At 42.3% G+C, this 16,409-nt stretch overlaps 1 protein-coding gene across 3 annotated transcripts in view; it reads left to right on the forward strand.

The window, feature by feature from the left end:
- The window catches only part of LOC139461224 (voltage-gated inwardly rectifying potassium channel KCNH7-like), a 279,271-nt gene that overhangs the window by 15,780 nt on the left and 247,082 nt on the right, over window positions 1-16,409 (forward strand). The window contains exon 1 of one of the 3 annotated variants that reach the window (XM_071242842.1): window positions 13,699-13,794. The exons of the other annotated variants lie outside the window; for them this stretch is intronic. The gene's annotated coding sequence lies outside the window, so the exon portion shown is untranslated. Of the gene's footprint in view, window positions 1-13,698; window positions 13,795-16,409 lie in introns of those variants that run through there. 3 annotated transcript variants of the gene reach the window in all.

Here is a 16,409-nt window from a genome sequence, read left to right on the forward strand (position 1 = left end):
CGCCTGTAACACGCATGTGGCACTGGTGCTCAACGGGCTGCATACGGGATCTGCACCGTTGAACAAACGTGTGCAACGGGTGTGCAGCGCGTGTGCAACGGGTGTGCAGTGCATGTGCAACCCGGTGAGCACGCGTGGGTCACTCGTTGCACACGCGTGTGCCATGCGTGTAACATGGGACGGGGTTTCAGTTTAAGTTGACAAATATATCAAATGGATAGTGAGATAAATCAAAACAGTGAGATGTGAATCTTGAGTTAATGAGCGGCCATTGACCTGTGTTCACCAGACCATGAACACAAGGTCGGCCCGTCTTAATTAGTGTTCAGTTGCTGGACTTTTATGGCATGAACCATTCCACGAGGGTCCAGTCTAGCCAATGTGGCTACCCGATAGTAGAACAGTAGTGATTTTAGACACGATTGAGTTGACACGATTGTCGCCGGTTGGTAAATGTTCGCAATTAATTAAGTGATTGTTTGTGGATTGCGGGCATACACATTTTAAATTTTGTCCACGTGAGTCAATCCAGGCGACTGCAAATATAACGGTTTTTGGTTCGCCAAATTCATGTTTCAGATAGTACAATTATGATAGAATAGTCACCACTACTTTTGTCTTATTTTTTCACGTAGGAATATATCCCATTTTCCCACACCCCACTTTCTGTTTGCTATTTTGCAAGAATTATTCAGATAAAGTTTTGTGTGAGATCTAACATTTATCACTAATTCTAAGAGGATATTGGAAATGAATATGAACAGCCATGCTGTCTCACTGTTGATAGAATTTGAGATCTTCACAATCACCGGGTGTGACCATGTAGACAGAATCTCGTTAGGTTTTGTGATTTTTACATTTGCCCAATAACCATGGTGAGAATTGCTGGGGATACCACAGGTGACTGTTTACTATCAGAGGAAATGGGTTGTGAGTACTTATACCGTGTGAATAGGATATTTTCAGGATTTTAATCCTTTCTTTCTCTGTGGGTAATCCTTTCAAGTTGATGGAAGGAGGTCACTCAACCAGGTCATGACAATGTTTATGCGCAAGACTCGGGGTCACGAAAAGAACACTAGAGGTGTCGATGGAGGCTGGACATGCAGCAAACAGCATCGCCAGTGTAGGCTGGCACCTCGTCTTTGTTTCACTCGGTATTAAAAACCATGATATACAAGGCTACGGCCACCACGCCATTCACAGGTGCATTTGTCTATCTATAATGCGTTCCAAGTGTTTATACACAGGTACTATCTTACTGATTACTTGTTAACTGTCTCTGCAAGTGTCTTAATTATTGAAATGTCAGTGAACTGAGTTTATTCACATAGATTGTGATGGATGCTTGTAAAATCATCAGTTGAGCTTACTCAGAGCGTTTTTGGCATGACTCCTGTGTTTGTATAAACACAGTAACTGCTAAAAGCGGTGTAAAACTATAATGACATTTTAGTAAACTTGCCAAGTGATGATGAATTTTAATATTTATATTATCATAGTTTATGAAATTGTAAATAAAACATTAATAAAATTGTGCTACACTCTCTGGAAAAATGTATTGTCTTTGGTAAGTTTAAATGTCACGTCACATCAGCATTTTTTCAGTTATATTGAGGCGAATTAATTGTCAGCGTTTTGGACTACATGTAACATGGCTGCTTTTACATTTCTTATACAGGAGCTTGACTGCCTCAGAAATTCATTATCAATGAGAATGTTTATTGTGTAAACAAAATAGTCAAGTTTGCAACAATACATGAATAAGTTGATAAATTTTGACCGCAGTTTCCGATTAACAACTTTAGACATAGAGACAGGGAGTCGATATATAACAGTTATGGTCCTGTAAAGGCGATTGATAGGTAGAAGGTTGGGGTAAATGACCCTTTTTGTAGGGTCAATACCTTTTGACATGTTTAAACTCACTTTAAGACACATAACAATTCAAAACTGGCCGCCTTGATTATGTTCTAACTTCTAACTTCTAACTTTCTAGTTAATTGTGGATACACTGGGCACACATACGATGAATTGGTACCTTAATATGCAACAAGAAAGACTCTTGTTTATTTCCAGGCCATCCTGATCATCGTTTACCCCTACCACATGCATTGGAGGCAGGATCATAGGCGCCGCCCAGCATCTATTAGACAACAAACAGGGTTGTCCGTTTCGCTTTGAACCACCATCCCCACCCTGCCGGGCGGGGTGACGTAATCGTTGCACACATAACTGTCCAGTCTACCGCGGGGTTGTGATGCGGTGTCTGTGGCGAATGGTTCTGTGATAGTGGTGTAGATATGCGTTGTATATCGTATATGTTTGTTACTAACTATCTCTATTTGCTAAAAGAAAACGGAAATTACCAACAGTAAGTCAGCCAACCGGAGGATCCACTGCCTGCTACATTTCTTATATTGGCTAGGTGGTCCTGTTTGTGTGTACTAGACGTAACACCCGAAGACTAATGAAGTCTATTTAAAGACTTTACAATCTATGGAGCCGAGGATAATATGACCAGAACGCATCTGCTGTGTATAAGATGATGTCTATGACCTGAAATGTTATAACGTCAGATCGCGAGGGCGAAACATTAAAGTAGATACACGAGAGTTGGGACACTGGCTGTGTAACACCAAGACATGCGGTTTGACATCAGTCACTGACATGAGAGATTAGGTTAATTAAACACACAGTTTTGCTTACTTATGAAGCAATATGAGAACTGGGGAGCCAATATGCGAGTATTACACGCATTCACACACGGAAGAAATTTATAGTTGATATTGTATATGTTTTAATTAATCTGAACACGTGTATATCAACAATAACAAATATACAAGTCAGTGGAAGATTTGGGATTCCTCTTGAAAGTATTTAGATAACAACTGTTGTTTAAGACTGTTTTAAACTGTTTTTTTAAGATAATGTAGTTTACTTCAAATTTCTTCTCTTTTTCTAAACTGTTAAGAAAAACGTTAACATGATCACAAGGTAAATGAGCCTGTTGAATGTTACCGTGTGAGATCTGTCAAATCCATCACAGATTTGACGTTATATACAGGTTCAGCCATTTCCAATTTCCTCCACTAGTTATTGGAAACGTTCAGGAAAATATTTCCTTTCTCCCTTAATCCCATCTTTCAGGCATGTGAAACATATACTTAGTGAGAGCTTTATATTATCCATACGATAAACTGTTCATTCATTAAGATATTGGTGGGTGTATTGAAGAGCCCCTTTGAATTTTATGATTTAACACACACACACATTTATGTACAGTATGACAGATTATAATAATATGAATATTAAAATCACCACTTTCCAAGTTCACTAAAATATCACCAGTGGGAAGTTGTCGCAGATAAAGACGGAGGCTAACCAAGTCTGATCTTTTACCATGGAGGGCATGAACTGGTTCAGTGACTTCTTTCCATCAGAATTACACACAGAGAAAGAAAGAGCTAAATCCTGAAGATATCCTGGATACATGGTATGAAGTATTCACTACCAATTTCCTCTATTAATAAAATGTTACCATTGACTTCATTAAGCACCAATACCCAGCATGCTCATTGGGGCAGTTATAAAAATCATAACTCCTAATGTGAGACCCCCAGTGATGGTTTAGATAACAAAACCTATCTGTAGTCAGACAACATGACAGTCTATATTCATTTCCAATATCCTCCAGTAAATAGTGGGTAATGTCAGAATAACACCCACTGAGAAGATACCTCTGGCGCCCCACCTAACCTCCACTCATTAACATTTACCCAAAACAAACAAACAGTGGGTTGTGGGGAAATGTCCAGTATTACATATCAAGAGAACTATTTTTTTTCGTAACGAGTTACGGTACTTCACTAAATACCCTAATGGACCTTCTATTATAAGAAATATATATTTGTGTAGACCTTTTAATTTCAACAGTTATATACTACTGACGTTTAAATGTACCTAATTGACAGGGTTTGAAATATGTTACTGTGTCAAACGTATTAAACGTAGTTTTAAATAAAGATAAAATTAAGCCCTAATATATTAGTAAAGTGTAGCTTTGTTAGATGTAAAGCATAGCAGGATATAGCAATATAAACAGTTAAACTGTTTTTCATTATGAGGGGCCTGCTAAATAAAGTAAAACTGAAGTGAAGCCCAGCTTTAACATTCCTATATTTGATGTTAACATGTTTTATAAAGCTCGTACAGGAAACAATTCTCCAGCGAAAGTAATTAAGCATTAAGAAACCGGACGAACACTTTTGGCGTTCAATCCGTAATCTGTAGGTTTGTTCACAGGGACAGGACGTCGATCTTTCTGAAGCATTGTTTTCACACAACCGCCGATAATCCCTAAGCTTACGTATACTCGGCTCCACTCGCCATATTTAAGAATTATTCCGCGAGAGAAGTTTCAGCTCTAGTGACCAACTGCAAGAGTTGGCTTCTTTCCCGGGAATACCTCTGCCTTCTGGCTTCAAACGACCAAAGCATTTAATTTGTAAGCTAGGCTTACATACATTACACGCACGCACACACATAATGTACATACATACATGTAATCATACATACCATGCATACACACAGCCATGTAATCATACGTACATGCTGAATAGGAAGCGTGTGTATTGATCTGTTGTCTTAATCACTGACCCATCAAGAGTGTCAGTCGGCCTGTATCAAATCTTTATAACCGGTCAGATTGTGATAACTGTCACATCTGACTTATTTGTCTGAATGACACGTCTGAAAAAATCGGGGTCACGATTTTCTGTGCTATTGAATCAAAGTACCGTTGTGCTGCATGTGTATGGAGTACATATATCTCATGATGATGTGGCTTTCCATAATCAGTGCGATGTATGGCAAATGTATATACACTCAAAAGTCGACACATGTCAACGATAATAATGACAGAGAGATAAAGAAACGCAGGTCGGGGAAGTATTATTACCTTGGTTAGTTATAAGTTGCCATTTTTTTAACATTTTTTTCATAAGATGAATGATGATGGTGCAGAAAAAGACTAGCAGTTAACACTATAACCGTGATGCAATCGCGTTACTTAATACAATCCACAAAGACCAATATATAGGGCGCTTTTTTACTATTCATTCCTTATTTGATATTAATAAGGACTGAATTTATATCACATATTTTATTTTTTTATCATGAAATGTTTATTAATATAGCAAATCAGTTTTTAGATATCAATAACTAAATTTATTATCAAATAATGTACTTTATCATCTGAAAAATATAATATCGTAGTGTACTTATAGCCTCTGTCTCCGTGAACTTTAGGCCCATTTTTTAATATTCGTGAAGATAGGTACAGAATCGTAACATTTACATTCATAGTCATATTCAGATGATGTCTCTACATATAAGTAAGGGCAAGCTTCTTCCCTTTGTTTAATCAGCTTTCCTCCTGGCTATGGATGTGGATCGTAGGCTTTAGGGTTACATATGTATCCTGTTAGCATTGTATTTTAATGCGATTTGAATATTATTATTTACTATCGTACTTACTTCATGTTTTCAAATGAGACTTCATGTTTTAATGAGACATGTCACCACAAATAAGAATTATCGCTTGTTAGCTGAACACAACTGACAAATACTCTAAAAGATATGACCAGTAAACCATTAAGTAACCACGCTCACGTCTACAGGTCTCTCCCCCAAGTGTATAACCTACTCTCATTAATTAAATGCTGCCCTTTCCCAGCGCCAAGACTATGGAGCTGAGACAAAGACAAGACTATGGAGCTGAGACAAAGAGACCCAACCATCATGAAGTCATCAGGGTCCAATAAAAACAATGCTCCGCCAAAGCTCAAAACATGATCACTGAAAGTCGTACTACAGTCGTTTTATGTCAAATCACCAAATAGCAATAACATTTAACAGGATCATGTATCTCTTAACACCATCGCAAAACATCATGTAGAAGCCACAACAGTACTCATATTTTCCAACAAAATCACATCTAAAAATGAGACATCAGCAAGTACATATAATAAATTGTGTGTTAACCTTTTTCGTCAGGAAATATTTTTTTTATCTCCTTGTTACCACCTCGATGTTGAGCTTAACACGCGTCCTCCTTTGGTCAAAAGTTTGTTCCCCCTGTAATGAGTGTGTCACGTGTTCCACACGAGTGACAAACGGGGTACACACCTGTGTTCAACGCGTTGCACACGGCTATGACACGCGTGGCGAATGGTTCCACACGAGTGACCAGCGGAGCGAACACGGCTTGTAACGCGTTGCCCATGCGTGTAAGGGGAATGAACTTCAAGGCAGTAGTGTACGTTATCCATGTCTGCCTGTGAGAAGGGGCGATGTGGTAGCCTAGTGGTTAAATCGCTCGCTAGTCTCGCCCTAGCCCGGGTTCGATTCCCCATTATGTACAATGTGTGAAGCCCATGTCTGGCGCTCCCCGTCGTGGTGATACTGGAAGATTGCAAAAACAATAAACCCAACTCACTCATTCTTGCTAGGTCATTTGGTAATTTAAATGGCGTTTGGATGGAACTTGGAAGTGTGACCGTCAGAACAAATACAGCTACCCAGTTGATGTCTTCACTTCAAGGGCTGCATTAGCTTGTGGGGGAACCTGTCAGGACTCACCTCCTGAAATTCCATATCATATGCCAGAAAATGTGTTGAAGTGTCAGGAAATATCTCCAAAATCAATCTTATCCAATCCCCAGGAAGGAGTTTATCAAAGCAGTGAGATCATTAGCCAGCAAAGATCAAAGACGTTAAAGCTCTTCTCTAAATAGTCATCTCTTCTAGAACTACGTCCGCCTCGCACCTTGGAGCGCATGAGAGGAAACGCCGGTTTAGACAAGGTTGCTATTTAGATGACCATTGCTTCAGCAAAGAAGTGCTATTAGCCGGAACGCCTGAGTCTCCCAAGATAAACATATTTCTAATTAGGTTGGAGATAAATCTGCCATCACGTCTTGAGGTAGGATGGTATTAAATGCCCTTCAAAGAGCACAGGAGGGCACAATTATAATCCTTATTAGGTAACGCTGACGAAGAGATTTACTGGGCGTTTTCATTCCGGGATCGGGTATTGAGTAAGGTTTCTGAGAGTAACGGGATCTATGGTTTACTGTTACCTGATTCAGAGGCGGGTGTGGAATGTTGGGACCTGTGGTTGATGCTGTGAAGGTCTCTCGTCGGAGAAGGGTGGGGGGGGGGGGGGTGGGGGGGGGGGGGGGGGGGGGGGGGGGCAGTCGTCTAAGGCGCCGCGATTCGCTGTGCAGAGTTGCGTCCTTGGGCACCGCCAGAAACCTATGATTAATGGGTTCGAATCCCGGTTCGCCCCGATTATGTTTCTAGGTTCGTCAGCACCATACCCGTGCTCGTGGGTTTCACCGAAGTGGTAAACGCCTGAGACCTGCATCACTTTGCGCTTTCCTCCCACATTAACCTGACACGCCGTGGTATAACTGGAATACTGTTAAAAGGGGCGTTAAACACAACTCACTCACTCACTCGTCGGAGGAACATACATGTACCTTTAGCAGTAACCCTAGATACACGGAGGGTGGCTGTACTGGGGTGGGGTGGACCGACAAGCGGGAGACAGGGCCGGGGAGGGGCTATGTTGGGCGCGCGGACAGTATAAGGAACAAACAGGGTCAACTGAGGTGGGAGTCGATCTATTCGAAAAGTATGGCACGGCCGGGATGAGGTGGGGTGGGACGGAATCGGTAAATACTCGGCACTTTGGGTGGTTGGATTTGAGTGGGCCCCGTTTTGCTATGTCTGTCGAAAGTTTCTGTTAAAGTATGGGAGTCACGACCACCTCAGCAGCACGATGTGAAAGGATGGCTTGGGCGTCAACTAGCACGAGACATAGGGCGTCAACTAGCACGAGACAGGGCGTCGACTAGCACGAGGCGTAGGACGTCAACTAGCATGAGACATAGGGCGTCGACCTAGCACGAGACATAGGGCGTCAACTAGCACGAGACATAGGGCGTCAACTAGCACGAGACATAGGGCGTCAACTAGCACGAGACACGGCGTCGACTATCACGAGGCGTAGGACGTCAACTAGCACGAGACATAGGGCGTCAACTAGCATGAGACATAGGGCGTCGACTAGCACGAGACATAGGGCGTCAACTAGCACGAGACATAGGGCGTTAACTAGCACGAGACATAGGGCGTCAACTAGCACGAGACAAAGGGCGTCAACTAGCACGAGACATAGGGCGTCAACTAGCACGAGACATAGGGCGTCAACTAGCACGAGACAGGGCGTCGACTATCACGAGGCGTAGGACGTCAACTAGCACGAGACATAGGGCGTCAACTAGCATGAGACATAGGGCGTCGACTAGCACGAGACATAGGGCGTCAACTAGCACGAGACATAGGGCGTTAACTAGCACGAGACATGGGGTAGGATGGCTTGGCGTCAACTAGCACGAGACATAGGGCGTCAACTAGCACGAGACAAAGGGCGTCAACTAGCACGAGACATAGGGCGTCAACTAGCACGAGACATAGGGCTCAGCTAGCACGAGATATGGGGCGTCAGCTAGCACGAGACATGGTGTAGGTTGGCTTGGTGTTGACTAGCACGAGACATGGGGCGTCAGTTAGCTCGAGACATTGGGGTAGGATGGCTTGGCGTCGACTAGCACGAGATGTGAGGATGACACGCACGAGTCATGGCAAACCAGTGATTGATATTGTGAGCAGCGATCTTCGCCGTCGTGGTAGGGACACGCAACCAACCAAGACTCCGCGCCTGACTACCTGATTCGTTAAGTTACCCCTTACAGCTTGCATAGGCTTCGGTACATCTATTCTAACCCGGAATCGCAGCGTGACGATACCCTTCACCTTAATGGCATGTGGCCCCGTCGTCTAAGGCGCTGCTATTTGCCGTGCAGAGATGCGCCCCTTAAGCGCATCAGAATTCAATGACAGTGGGTTCGAATCCCATATTCTCTCGTGTTTCTAATTTTCTAAGCACCACACTTGGTACTTTTCACCCGCATCCAACGCTCTCTTCTTGAAGGTATGACTGATCCTAGCGTCAAGAAGAGTTATATGCGCAGGTGTGACTGCAATTTTGTTTAAAGGCATTTAAACCTCACTCACTCACTCACTCACTCACTCACTCACTCACTCACTCACTCACCCACCCCACCCACCCACCACCCACTCACTCACTCACTCACTCACCCACCCCACCCACCCACCCACACACACACACCCACCCACCCACCCACCCACCCACCCACTCACTCACTCACTCACTCACTCACTCCAAGTTTATTTCTTATGTTTTTTATAACATTCATTATCTCGACGTAATGTAGTATCGACTTTCACGGAGAAGGAATGCATATGAAACCAAATGCTGTTAGACTAATTACAAGAAACAGACGTACGTACGCTGCTATGCCAATATAGCCTATCTAATTATCGGTTTTAATGACCAGCCATCAAAGAGACCGACAAAGAATAGTTTTTTTATCAAACAAATCTAATTGACGGATGGAAATTGTATTCTGGTAATGTGGCAAACATGTTAAAATTTCTCTGACAGATAATCACTAATCACGCATTTGTTGAAAATATATTGTCTTAATAGAGCCATACTCAATCAGGCATACCTATGTTTGTTATTAAATCCCGTCTTAACTGAGTCACCTCAAGCGTAATGCAAACTTGGAAATGAAAAGTTTTGGATTTAAAACAGGTAATTTAAAAACGGAAAATGATCAAGAAGAGCGATTACCTTACAACGCATCAACAATGATTCATCAACCTTTCCTGGAGTAAAAAACATGTCATTTCTTTTCCTTCTGGCGTAAGATCAAACACAAATGGAAGTATCTCCAGCGAATCAATTTTTACTACATAATATGAATTTCGATAACATGTTCATTAAAGTTCATCAGATATTACGTATGAATCATAAAGAAATATTCAATACGTCGCTAATTGTTTTTTTTTATATTTCAATCCAATACTCCCGAGGCACTTGCTCGGTGAATGATCGACTTCGTTAATCAGTATATGAGATGCTCCCCCATTGATGCGGCCTCCGGTGTGGAAGGGGTCGATCACGAGCTGTATTATTACTATCAACGTTGTATTTAATTATACATAATTAACGAGGTAGCTGGACACAGCATTGAGACTGTGGCCGTAAGCTCTATTTATCCAGACCCGGTATTGAACAAGTATTGGTTTTGCAACGAAGCCCAAGCTGCGATAAAAAGATCAAAGCGTTGCGTTTATAAAGATTTTGAGTATAACGATCGGTTTTATAACTGTTGTTTTATTCACTCCGCTGAGTGTTATGTAATAGAATCCATTTTACGAATTTGTGATGGTTTTTTTTCTCTCTCGACAATAATGATTGTAATCTGAAACACAAATACCCAATCAGTCATCATTAACAATAGGTTAAAGTGGCATACTATGCAAAGTAATAAAAAAATATCCCTTACGTGAAAACTGATCACCGTACAGAGAATAAATAGTTGCTGTCGATTTTATGTGGGTAAGATGCAGAACGGCTTTTAAGATGAGAAATTATAGAGCGCGGATTTAAACCATGTTAATTTTAATGATCGTTCATTCAGACTGCACACATCGCCTGTGTATGACCGTTATAACTACCTTGCCGTAAGAGGCTCGCTGACTTGGTTGATGCATGTCATCGTATCCAAATTGCGTGGGGTCGATGCTCATGATGTCAGTCACTGGATTGTCTGGTCCAGACTTGATTATTTACAGAGCGCCGTCTTACAGCTGGAATATTGCCTGAGTGCGGCGTTAAACAACAAACAAACAATGTCATGTCTCCAAGAGTGAGTTTTGTTTTACGCCGCTTTCAGCAATATTCCAGCGTTCAACAACAAACAAACAAACACGAATGTGGGTTCACATTGATAAGGGAGTGTCCATTACATTACTCCGCCGCTCCATGAGACCACGCGCCAATCTGCAGAACTGTGTCCTTCCGATACAGCGTCTGTTAAGCAGCTCATGCCAACATGCCAACATGCCAACATATCAACATGCCAACATGCCAACATACCCACATATCAACATGTCAATATGCCAACATACCACATGTCAACATACCAACATGTCAATATGCATACGTTATCCATGTCTTCCCGGGAGAAGGGGAGATGCGGTAGCCTAGTGGTTAAAGAGAAGGCCCGGGTTCGATTCCCCATTGTGATCAATGTGTGAAGCCCATTTCTGGCGTCGTCCGCCGTGGTAGTACTAGAATATTGCTGAGTGAGGCGTTAAACAACCAACAAGAAAAACAACCAAAACAATAAAACAAGAGGAGAGTATAAAATCGTTCCCAAACTACAAAGTCGACTTAGTTATCAAAATGTTACAATTTTTAAAAAAATAATTAAGTCGTGACATGTCACCATTTTGAGGACGTGTTCTCGCAGTTGACTCTGAGCCAGGAAGTCAGTTGCCATTCTGAACTGGCATTTTGTGCAAGTAAAACTGACGCAAATGTAGTCAGTATGCCACATTTTAGCGAAATTATAATATCAAACATCACACTGTTCACGAACACTCGTATTCATCAACGGACGTGATATGTTCTCGACGCCATTCGACGCCGCCTCCCAGCAAGACATACGCTGTCAGGAAATGATCAATGTAAGCCAACGTTTGATCAGCATGAAATATTTGATAATTCATAACATCGCCCGAAGGCCAGCTTTTAGATGATAACCGTATTAAATATTACATGACGGTTTGCTTGATAAATCAAGTCCTACAAGCAGGTATATGTATTTATGAGAAACATCTATTAATTGGGTCCAGGCGCCGATGTGATGTTGATCATTAGCGCTATTACACGTAGGTAATCTTATTACTGATATAAGCAATATGAGCGATCGATAACACACTCCTGTACCCAAATTGACCAGAAAGACTCATTTCCGTGTGACCGGCTGTAGGAACAGTGCAGATACAACTGGCCAGTAGACTGGGTTATATCGACGGATAAGCTGACATTTTACAATTGCTGCATTTATGAGGATGTATTGCTGAATACCGTTGTTTGTTGTTTAACGCCGCACTCAGCCCATATTCCAGCCATATTATGGCGGTCTGTAAAATACTCGAGTCTGGACCAGGACAATCCAGTGATTAACATCATGAGCACCGATCCACGCAATTAGGATACGATGACATGTAATCAAACAAGTCAGCGAGTCTGACCACCCAATCCCGTTAGGTCGCCTCTTACGACAAGCATAGTCACCTTTTACGGCAAGCATGGGTTGCTGAAGACCTATTCTACCTCGTACCATCACGAGTCTGCTGAATAAGAGACAGGCCTTTTGGGGGTGGGGGTGTAGTGGTGAGGATTGGCGGCAGTGGGGGGCGGTGTTCTGTTGTGGGGGTTGGGTTGGGGGTTTGGGGGGGTGTCATGTAGGGTGAGGCTGGTGAGGTGGGATAGGGGGGTAGTGGTGGGTGGGGGGTGGGAGGGGGGGGGTGGGGGGGGTGGGGGTTTAAAGACACAATACTTTTCATCGGCTACAACACATTGTGTTTTGGGACGTTCAACATTTTCTTGGTTATTTAATTTCTACAGACCTGGAATAAATACCTGAGACAAAAAAACTGTCGCAACATTCTCCAGTAAATACAAATTATGGAAGATACAGCCTGGTACGATGATACTGTCGTCATACTTGAGGATGAGAGTTGACCACGTCGACAGCGTGTTATACCCTGCACTGTTCAGTAATCCATCGTCATGGTAATATAAACATTCCAGGTAATCACGGTCCCGTCCGGAGGTCCAAGCACGAGACGTTGATTAATACGTCGAAGACGCAGTCAACGTCCATTCTTCTCCATCCTCCACCAGAGGCAAGCTAATCTGTTACCGTTCACCATTCCTACCCTGTCTTTAAACACAATCTGCTCTTGTGCGGTAAAGGCAGAATAACGTTGAGCCCTTCGGCGATAATTTCATCTGTCTCGATCCATAGCGACATAATTTCTATAATAGATAATACAGTATCTTGTCGCGAAATATGACCCCATAATTGAGTCCCCCAGCTATTATTTCATTAGCCGTTTCGGCTCTCGATTCAAATAGCGTAATGAGCGACGACCGTGTATATCGGAATAACCCTTAGATGAGACTGGGTTGGAGATCGATACGTGTTCGATAGTTTTTATGTACATTTCGTAGATCCTAATCATTTTGTTAGCATGGTAAAAGCGTGATGATTGACATATACGCATTCAAAGTGTGCTTTCAAGCATAATGTCTTTCGATTACGGATATATAACCTTCACAACATGCCTCTACACGTTAGTTTTGAAAGCAGCTTGTCATTTTATTGAAAGTTTCAAATGAAACACACATTTTAAGGAACCTTATTCAATTTCAACTGCAGGCGCAATGATGTCATTAGCGTTACAGTACGTTTTTTTACAAGATTGACAGCCCCGTCCAGTCCATCGCTTGTCAGTCTCTGAAACAAGTGTTGTTGATAACACGCGTTACCGTGTCTATAGCATTCCAAAGGAAGCCAATCCCGGCATGCAACTCTCTCAGGAGACTTCCGGGTTTAACTCCAATGACCATCATTATACTTGAAAATGGAATGACAGCGGTTGTGGATTTCAACACGTGTGCTTTTCGCCGTTGTCAATTGCACGTTGTGCTGTGGACATGAGATGTTGGTGGCAGCCACGGATATAAGTCACAGCATAGCGGGTGTTTGCCGACTCCCTGTGAGTATTGATCTGTAAGAGGCTACAAGCCTATACAATGTAGTCAGTCGTCAGTGCTTCGGTTAAGTCTATAAGGTAGCGATTTCACTGAACGTTAACACCAGGGGTGGTCAATTTCACTCCCTATGTACCCACTAGAGAACACGCATTGAGATCTACCGTCACTCTGGAAGAGATCAATTTCAGATTTGAATCCATTTTGTTGAGAATTTCTGTCAGCAGGAAATATGTCCATCATTACTACAATTGTTATTTTGGAACCTATGATCCAAAATGTACATTTCGTATTTTCAACTCTTACATACGTGCGTGTATTCTTTACTTATACAGTGTCGTCTACGTCTGTTCCTTGTTTTCATACAATGACCCTCTTGAAATGAGCTCTGAACCGTCTATGTTTGCTGTAAGCCAATGAACCCGTCATTCAGTATTGCTTATGTGCGTGTTTTTACAATCGATTGTTATGATAGAATGCTATCAGTGAAATGGGCAACACCACGGAAATATCCATCTCTGTGTATGACAACGTCACTGGTTGTCAGGAGTGTGGTATGACGAAGGTGCTGTATTGGCGTGATATAGACGCCCTGTCGGGTACGCGGCGACAGGCTTGGCACGAACTTTATATGAAATGTACATGCAATGTACACGACGTGACATTGACGATGACGGGGGGACATCCGGTACAACGCTTGCAGATGGACAATGACATAAACATAGGAGTGACATTGATTTGAAGGATTACCTCTGTTGTAATATCCATTGTCGCCTGCATGGTTTCAGCTATTGTTTATATCTGGAATACACGTGCGGCATTTTGGAGAAGAGGGATGCAAAGCCTTTTTAAAATAAAAATAGGAGCGAACGTAAAATACAAAATCGCTAGCATTTTCCGGGAGGTGATTTCGTTTACTTGGCAAAAATTAACCAAATCATCGTATTTTTGTTGATAATTGTCATCAAATGATTCAGCTGTATGTGTTTGCACATGCAATTTCACTTGTATAGTGTTGCCACGTTAATCTCCAAGATTTATGTAGGGATGATTGTTTGTATCTGAGGTTAGGTGTAGACCCTTTACTGTTCCGAGGGAGGGTGTGGGGAGGGGTTGGGAGGGGTGGGGCTGTGGCAAGTGTTTAGGTATTAGAGGTTTTTTGGTAGACGTTTAGAAATATATTAAAAATCGATCTGTTTGGTAAGTGAAAGGAAAATATTTGTATGTGAGCCCTTCAAAGTCAGTGAAAGGAAGAATATTTGTACGTGGGTCTTCGAGGTCAGTGAAAGAAAGGGTTTTCAATACTGGATCTCTGAGTTGAAGTGAAAGGGAGAATGTGTGAAATAGACCTGCTCGGTAAGTGAAAAGACAAGATATAGGACAAACGTGTTAGATATTCTATGAGTATAATACAGCTACAAGTATTCACCTTTAAACGCTTTGGTCAGAAATACGAATACCCACAACTATAATCATAGTCAAGTCTACCATGTGAACATGAATATCCCACTCAGACACATTGTTTTTTACCTTAATGCCGAGCATCTGTTAACGGATTTTGGTATGACGCAGCAAGAGAATCGAACCAATAATTAGGTTGTGATTTCTGTTCTACTGGAGTTAATGTCTGCCATGTATTGTCCCGGTCAACTCTCGCACAGATCTACATCACGTATCACCTTTACCAAGGGACATAACTCCCAGCTCATACTTCATTGTAGGCTGTATTCCTAGATCAGGACTATTGCATTGGGAGCGGATGAACACAGTTGAGACACGTTATCCTGCGCCATTGTAGTGATGGATGTGCACGAATATGTTTTTTCTCCTCTAAATAATGTTTTAATGTGGGCCTCCCCCCCCCCCGCCCCCCCCCCCCCCAAATCACGTTAAATGGCTCTCATTATTCGTTAAAATCTATGTAATGAGTTAAAGAAAGTATACTTTTGAAAATTGGATTTGATAACAAAATTACAAACGTTATCAGACTGTTCTGTGCTGAAAACAGTCGCCGAAAATACTCCAAACTTAAGGTCCAAAACAGAAAGATGATACCCGTATGACATACGTTTTCGGTTTGTTTCATGTTTAGCCCCCATCAGATATGGGGGTATGTTTGTTTGTCCGGCAGTGTATCAGAAACAACGCGATCTTTAGTTGGAAGTATCGCACCAACCGGGCGCATCAGTACAACACACTATTGTGTTGAAGAAATGAGAATTGCTTGGTCACCATGGTGGGGGATAATATATAGAACGGGCGTGGCAGAGATTTGGGGATACCAAGTCTCTAGATGTTGTAGCAACCTATACTTGTCTTAAGAGGCGACTAGCGGGATCGGGTGGTCAGGCTCGCTGACTTGAATGATGCATGTCACCGTATCCCAGTTGCGAGGATCGGTGTTCATGATATCAATCACTGGATTTTCTGGTCCAGACTCGCTATACAGACCGCCACCATATAGCTGGAGGAATATTGCTGAGTGTGGCGTTAAACGACAAACAAGTAAACAATCTCGAGATGATGTCTCGAGCTCACTGGTGGGTACATGTACGTCCCCCCCCCCCCCCCCCCCCCCGTCTCTATCTCAAATTTAGTGAGAATGGAGTAGGGATTCATT

This window comes from Haliotis cracherodii, unplaced genomic scaffold (assembly GCF_022045235.1).
Source record: "Haliotis cracherodii isolate W230 unplaced genomic scaffold, xgHalCrac1.p SCAF_14, whole genome shotgun sequence".
NCBI lineage: Eukaryota > Metazoa > Mollusca > Gastropoda > Lepetellida > Haliotidae > Haliotis > Haliotis cracherodii.